This window comes from Staurois parvus, unplaced genomic scaffold (assembly GCF_062004578.1).
Source record: "Staurois parvus isolate SC_StPar_1 unplaced genomic scaffold, SC_StPar_1.0 ptg000227l, whole genome shotgun sequence".
In the NCBI taxonomy this organism is placed as follows: Eukaryota; Metazoa; Chordata; class Amphibia; order Anura; family Ranidae; genus Staurois; species Staurois parvus.
Window position 1 is genome coordinate 5,082,832 of NW_028318023.1, and position 8,339 is coordinate 5,091,170.

Below are 8,339 nucleotides of genomic sequence, written 5' to 3' on the forward strand. Positions count from 1 at the left end.
TAAGTTAGGAAACTGAGATAATGTGTTGGAGATAGGCTTGATAGAAGCATACTCTGTCATAACTTGATCTGGAGCATGGTTCTGTACATATTCCTGATTTCCTTGTACTGAATCATGAGTTGCTATTTCATCAAGATCTTGGAGCAGATCCCCTTCTGAACCAACCAAAATATGATATACCGTGGCTTCTGCTGCTGCTGCTACTGCCCTTTGAGTTTGCAACACGTGCATACTAGTTTCTAGCTCTGCTTTCTGCCTCATCAAGTCAGCTTCTTTTTGATCGTATGGGGCCACTGCACATGCTGTCTCTACCGTTGCTCCTGCTCTGAGGCCTGCAGACCTGACTGATGATCTGCTGGAACACACTGAATATGTGGAACCAGTAATGTGAGACCTGATCTCTGAAGTTTAATGCGTAATATCCACACTCTGATTTGGATCCATGATATATGAATTAAAGTGGAGTACAGTTACAAGTATAGTTTTCGTGTGGATTCTTTCACTATCCAATGAAGCTCCTTTATCTTCGCCTATATACAACTGCCTTCTTACATGTGAAGCTCCCTTATCTTCGCCTGTATATGTATGCCTTTTTATTGTGCTGTCCTACAAACAGCCGACAGCTAGCTAACAAAAATGACAGAAGCAGCGTTGTGTTTCATTCCAAAACTGAATTTACTTCTGTGAATAGTTCGGTAAAACTGCAATACAATCACATAAACTGAAATTACAATATGCTTGTATACATGTGTCTTACAAAATTTACAATGAACACATTTCTTTCAAACAGCTACCTACCAATCACATTGAATATATTAAAATGTGATCTAGCTATATATGTGACTTTAACAAACACAATAAAAGAACTTGCATGCATATGTGTATCAAAATGAGAATGGAGGAGACATTGTGTTCTTCTAGAAATTTAAAAGTTTTCAATAGTTTATCTGAAGACTCTGTACTAGTGCACTGTACTAGTGTCGGTAGTGACACTGCTAATTATTGACTGGACATGAGTGGTTGATGGATGACCAGTGGTGAGGATTCCAGAGAGGGAGCCACTGATCCTGGATAAGCTGTTGTTCTTGGCTACCACCCACATGCACTTTTTTCTGGTTATATTCATTTGCCAGCAAAAAATCTGGTGATTGATTTTGGCATAACTGGTTTTAGAATACACACTTGAAGGTAGAATATGAACAAACATTGGATGGCTGATAGTATATAAGTAAAGATCATTCTCACTTTTTGCATGGGACACTTTATTGTACACAGGAGCATGAATAAACAGTGGATGGCCGATATAATATAAATAAGGAACATTTTGATTTTTGCATGGGTCACTTTACTGAGCACTGACACTTTACTGAGATGTTTATTAATTAATTATTATTTTGTTACTTTTACTGGATGTTGTTACTGGATACTTTTGCAAAATATTTGGTACTTTATGTTCTTGATGATGTTATATTGCACATATGCACTTTAAGTTTGATGTATTTTTGGTGATGTGTGATGGTGTATGTTATGTCATCCAACCAGCCCAACAGCACTGCCCCATTCCTGAAGCCATCTCCAATTCAGTGGTCCCCAAGAAAGTTCTAACACAGTGATATCCTCCAGCTGCACTGCCATATTCCTGGTCCAATGCCCAAGTTAACAGGCACAAAGCAAGATGTAACACAGTAACATGCTCCAGTTGCTTTTCACCATTCCTGATGCCATCCCCAAGCAACGTACACCAAGCAAGATTTAACATAGTGATGTCCTCTACCAGCAGTGACTAATTCCTAATGACATTTGCCAATCAAGATGTAACACAGAGATGTCCTTCAGAAGTTCAGTCTTTGTTTGATGAAGGATGAATTTTCCTTAATTGAGCCCAAAATTTAGTCACACCTTAAAGCCTATGATTTTTTTTTCCTCAAAGGCTGATCTTCTAAACCCAAATTCAATCACAAGGTCAACAGATGGCAAGCCAAACATAATGCAGAGGAAATTCCTGACCGTTTTGAGGCCTAGTTTGAGATAAGTACCAAAATCGACAGAAAATTGCTACTACAATTTTGCAGAAGCATTTAAATTAAGAGTATGTTATGTCATGTTCACGTCTTCTAAAATAATGTTATCCACCGGTGAAAAAGTGAAGAGATGCACCAAAAGGAAAAAAGTAAAACTGGTTCACAAAAAAGATTATAGTCTACCAAGGAAAAAGCAAGGGCTTGAACAGAAATGGCTCCTGGTTAGCTAACAATACCTGCAACCAGGGGCAGACTGACCATTTGGAAACTCAGGCACTGCCCGAGGGCCCGGGGTCAGTAGGGGGCCCCATGAGATGCCCCTGGTACCTTTTTCATAGGCTTTTTTGAGTTTGGGCAAGGACACAGGGGCCCCATGATCTCCTATTGCCCGGGGGCCCCATGAGTTGTCAGTCCGCCCCTGCCTGCAACAACATTCTACTATTTTGAACTCTGCTGAATCTGCATTGTCAGGTTTGTCTGTCAGCGAGCAAGTGACCAAACAAGCATGGTTAGAGGAAACTACAGAAAACACAGGTTGACAAAAAAGTGTGACCAATTCTGAATGTAAAGAACCTAGTACTTCATGTTCAGACCTGTCTCCAACAACTGCAGAAACTGTTATATTCTGTGCAGTCACCCTTCTTCAAGAAATGCTTCTGCAAAATCTGTCTTGCTTATGTACGTAGGCCTTCCACACCTGAAGAGTCTGTAGTTTCTTCTCAAGATGAGTTTTCCACATATGCAGAATCTTTAATGTTGTGATCACATATGCCTTTTGCCTTCTGTAAGTTCAGAATCTGCTTCAGGTAAGCTTTCTGCAATTGCAGAATAATTTTCCACATTTTCTGATAAGCCTTCTATATTCAAGATTAAGCCATTTGTGGCACCAGATCCTTTATCTACTAAATTACACTTTATAAAAGAACACCCTATCCAGCCATTATCAGATGCAACAAATGCGCTAGGGCATAAAGTCTTTTTTCACCTTGTGACTGGTGCATGTGCAATTCTCTCTTTATTTTTTTTAAATAGAAAAACAAGATTTGTATTGCTTAACTTGTAGGGCTTTTAGTTTTAACAGACAAAGTCACTTAATTACTGGTTAGACAATTGAAAAAGCATCAGGGAACAATGGACATGCACAACAACTGGCAAATGTAAATGTATGCAGAAAACAGAAGTGATATTGAAACTCTAATTAATGTTAGCCTGTAAAATAAGAAAAAACTGTGAAAGAGACTAATTAACATAATTCTGGAAATTGCCAAACTAGGCCCTGCTTATAAAGGGAAGAATTAAACTGCTCATTCTTCATGTAATCATGTTTTTTTTAGCTTGTTTTACATCTTAGAAAATATGAAGTCAATCTCCAAAGGCATGTAGAAGAATTTGGGGCCCGGAGTAGTAAAAGAACAGCACATCATCCCAATAGTAGAGGAAGTGTCATGGGACTACTGAAAGTGAGCAAGTGGTGTGAGATTCCCTAGGGCACAGGGTCTAAGCACCAGCTAGCTTTCATCAGAGCTGTGCTGGTGCCAGGTCATTACCCCCAGGTTCCCCCTACTCAAGGTGCATAGACTAACCCATGAAAGCAGGTACTGAAGCAAAGCAAAAGTACTGGCAAGTATGAACCAGGCAATGGCAATATGAGAGATCCAGAAAACATGCCAAGGGTTAGGGCAGGCAGCAGACAAGCTAATCCAAAAGAGAAATCCTGGCATCAGTATACAGGGGATTAATCCTAGAACAGCAGCAGTCAGGGATAGGAAGAACAAGCAGGAGCACATAGGAAAACAGAGAATCCATTGAGTGGTGGACACTGGCAAAGTGGAAAGAGGAAGCCTGGTGGAACAGGATTGAGGAAGGTAAGTGACATGAAGAGGTGGCCTGCTAACACTATTAACCTCCCTAGCGGTCTGATTATGTCAGTATTTCTGTGCTCAAACCGGTACATTTTTTTGCATGGAAATATGTATTTTTTTTATTGTAGGCCTGTAATTTTTAAGAATAACTCACTGAAATCTGTCCGAACAAGAGTCTAGTAAACATCCCGGGTATAAATAATAAATAATCATAAAAAATAATAATTTAATAATAATAAATGTAATTCAATAATATAATCAAGCCAAAAGCACTGAAATTTGAAATATAGCGCCAAGTTCATACATCACTGAGCAAAGTCGCAAAATCGTTTTCAGTTTCTGATGAATTTCCCCACGAATCATTATCACTCAATTCTACAAGTGGTTCTTAATCTACTATTGCTGTTCTCTAGCTGGACTAAAACTGCTTTTGACATAAAGGGACGCTTTTTGGACACCATGGACATTCTCAAGTTTCCAGGCAGAAAGAACAGTAAAAATGCAGGCAGGGCACAGGACAAAGCACTGGGGACAAAATGTATGTGAAATGGTTTGATACAGTAATGTTTTACTATGTAATTTTAGTGATTTTAGTGAATGTCACTTTTTGAAATTTTTCAATTTCCCGCTGTTCCGTCCCCATACGTCCTGACGTCACAGGGAACGGAAGCTGGAAGACAGATGCCGGCATCGGCCAGATGACATTGCCGGGGACGCTGCAGGGAGGACATCGCGGGAGCGCAGGACAAGGTAAGTGCAGAAGGGATCCCGGAGGAACGCTGCAGTGTATTCCCGAGTGTATCTCGGGGTTACCGCTTGTGGTGCTGAAACTTTACCCCGAGCTACACTCGGGAATACCTCCAGGGAGGTTAAGTAAAACTTTAGTCAATAACTTGAGCTCCATCTTGTGTAACATAATGAAACAAAAATAAGTCAGGATGGAAATAGACAGTACACAGAATGATTCGGTGAAAAAACAAAACAACAGATGTGTGCAATTCGTTTCATTATGAATTGAAATTTGAGTAATGAATTTCAATGAATCTGAAATAAATTATTAAAAAAAAACAAATTAATTTGTTTCATTCAAATGACATGAAGCAACAGTTTGGGCCTTTTGTTAATGTCTGAAGCATCCAAAATATTGTAACAACATACCAAATGATCCATATTGATTCATATTCTTTCATTTTATTTGGATGAGAGTGGTGCGGTAGCCTTTGCTTCTTTGATAATCAGAAGATTCTTTTGGCATTAACATTTTTCATTATTATAAAAAATGCACTACATATAAAATGGAAACATTACAATAAATCATAACATAATGAATGAATCCAAAATTAATGTCATTCCATTCGTTACTTTTGTTACTCCAGTCAGTATCATCCAATGAGATCATTCCATTGCTCTTTGTTGGTTTGGACAAGCAGGGATGACTCAGAATGCATAAGTAATCTCCTGAAATAAACAAATTAACACATTAAAACAAACATAGCCAATCTTCCTAAATAACGTCTAAAAATACAAATTGATCTGGAACAATGAATATACGAAGCAAATCCGATTATATGAAATGAACTCCAAAAATTAATAATTCTAACATAAGGAATATGACAAAAGGAAATGATTTACTTAATGAATGAATCTGAACTGAAATGAAACAAACGTTTTGTCATGCACATCTCTACGATGCAGCATGGTTCTGCAATATGTCAAAGAGGGAATGGTGCAGGAGAGGATTTTCTCCTGGCATAATGGTAGTGGGATAGTGGCACAATTGGAAAGAGACTTTGGTATTCTTAACGAGCAGTTGAAAAAGTTCTCCTTGAATGTTAACATTATTGTCTGCTCATTTGATGGTGCCACCACAGGTCTACTTAGTAGCTATAAAGGAGTACAGGCCCATATCAAAAGAATGCCCTGCAATGCTTTATACGGGTGGTGCTTTTCTCACATTCTTAGATTACACAGTCACACAGAGTGCTACTTCAGTTAAATCATTCTTGGACTCTTAAAAGGATCAGCTGTCTGTTTCTCTGAGTCATTAAACACTTTTGTTTGGACTGAACAGGTCTGCTCTCAGGGTCAAGGGCATGAAAAGTTCTCTAGACTTAAGAAAATTGATGATACTAGATGATAAAGCAAGGTAGGAGCACTATGTACCATCTTTGGTTCTTCTGTAGACTGATCAAAAAAATTCTATATTGTTATACTGTACCTCTTGGAATACATCACTGGCTCCCCTAGTCTTGACAAAAAAACTGTAAGCAAGGCCAAAGATCTGCTTAAATTTCAAACACAACATCAAATCTTGCTGACATCTTTCATGTTTATGCAAATCTTTGATGTTGCTGGTCTAGTTTCCAGCTGTCTGCAAACACATGGATTAAATATTTTACAGGTATGTCAAATTGTGGAGATTGCCAAACATCAAATTGCAATGCTCTCTGGGATTTATTATCCAACCTACAGTATCTGCACAAAGCCAATCAATACTGTTCTGCAACATTCTGTTAATGGTGCAATTGAAAGCCATTTACCTCAGAAATGGTTGTTGAGGAAAAAATATCTGGTGAATTGTCACAGGATGAACCCTCCTAACATCCTTGATTACTTACAGTTTTAGGTTTTCTATGTAGTCATTGATCAGGCAACAAACAGCCTGGAAGAAAAGCTCTTAGAAAAAAATTAAACTTTGACCCACGAGATCAAACAAACAAACTTTCAATAAAAGTTTTGCAAACTGTAGCACAGTTGGCTAAGGTTGAACTTTAGGTTAGTTGCAAAACAAATTAACCATTTATTTTTTTAAAAATGTCCTCCTCAAAATCTCATTGATGATTTACAATGTAGTTGAAAATGAAGAACTCACTGATAAGAATCATATACAGTGGCATACAAGCATACCAGCAATGTCTAAATTGTTGCTATAGGATTTTGTATAACCATTGAAGCGCCTCTTCTGGTTAGGTTGCTAGGTATATTTAGTTTTTAGATCCATTGTAGTGATTAGAGCAGTGATTGATTGATTTGGTCTGTTCAGGGTTTCCTGAGCTCAGAGTTTGATTATTCCCACCTGCCTCTGAAAAAAATTTCCAGAGCATAGGGCTGAGAGTTTTAAATGATCAGTTGAATATTTATCATACCCCAGCCAATCTTTGGAAAGAGGCATCCAGAAGGTGGCTGGAGAGGTGATACATGTGCATGAGGCCTGAGCAGATCATTCTTTTCCCTCAAGGGACGATTCCAGCTGCTGAAGTCCCTGGGAGATAGCCAGAGAGACAAGAAGCTGCAGTCTAGGCCTCAGCAGCTGCTGGGTTGAGGGCCAGGAGAAGATTGTTGGAGGACTACATTTGGTTGAGGGTCCTGCACTAAAGTCCTGGGTCTGATGCAGGTGTTTGTTATCTCCATCACTAAGGATCTACTTGCGGTTGCTGGGTGGCAGACATATCCCTAGACCAGTGGTTCTTAACCTTTTTGGAGGTACTGAACCCCACCAGTTTCATATGCGCATTCACCGAACCCTTCTTAATTGGAAAAATAAAATATGATTTTTAAAATTCAAAACATAGGTATATATTTATACATAGGTGCACAAAATGAACAAAACCATTAAGAACAAAGAACAAAACCATTAAAACATGATTTTCACACAAAAACAAAATAATGAATATTTACCGCAAATCAGTGTGACTTCTGCTGTTGTCTTTCAGAGGCCAGTTCAGAAATGCACGGCATTACCTTGGCAAGTGCCACTCTCATGTCATTTTCGCAACAAAGTCTGTTCCTTTTCTTCGTCTTTATGTCCAGCATCCTCGAAAAGGATTGCTCGCAAAGATATGTTGTAACAAACGGTATGAAAATTCATCCCCCATAGTAATTCATCCCCCATATAGTAATTCATCTCCCATAGTAATTCATCCCCCATATAGTAATTCATCCCCCATATAGTAATTCATCCCCCCTATAGTAATTCCTTCCCCATATAGTAATTCATCCCCCATATAGTAATTCATCCCCCATAGTAATTCATCCCCCATAGTAATTCATCCCCCATATAGTAATTCATCCCCCATAGTAATTCATCCCTCATAGTAATTCATCCCCCATATAGTAATTCATCCCCCATATAGTAATTCATCCCCCATAGTAATTCATCCCCCCATATAGTAATTCATCCCCCATATAGTAATTCATCCCCCCTATAGTAATTCCTTCCCCATATAGTAATTCATCCCCCATATAGTAATTCATCCCCCCTATAGTAATTCCTTCCCCATATAGTAATTCATCCCCCATATAGTAATTCATCCCCCCTATAGTAATTCCTTCCCCATATAGTAATTCATCCCCCATATAGTAATTCATCCCCCATAGTAATTCATCCCCCTATAGTAATTCATCCCCCATAGTAATTCATCCCCCATATAGTAATTCATCCCCCATAGTAATTCAT

At 38.6% G+C, this 8,339-nt stretch overlaps 1 long non-coding RNA gene across 1 annotated transcript; it reads right to left on the reverse strand.

Moving 5' to 3' along the window:
• Window positions 1-651: 651 nt before the first annotated feature.
• Window positions 652-7,729, reverse strand: LOC149460521 (uncharacterized). The gene is made up of 2 exons (XR_016313058.1): window positions 7,562-7,729; window positions 652-5,341 (listed from the first exon to the last, which is right to left on the reverse strand). It is a non-coding gene; the product is annotated as an uncharacterized LOC149460521 (long non-coding RNA).
• Between the last annotated feature and the right edge of the window lie 610 nt (window positions 7,730-8,339).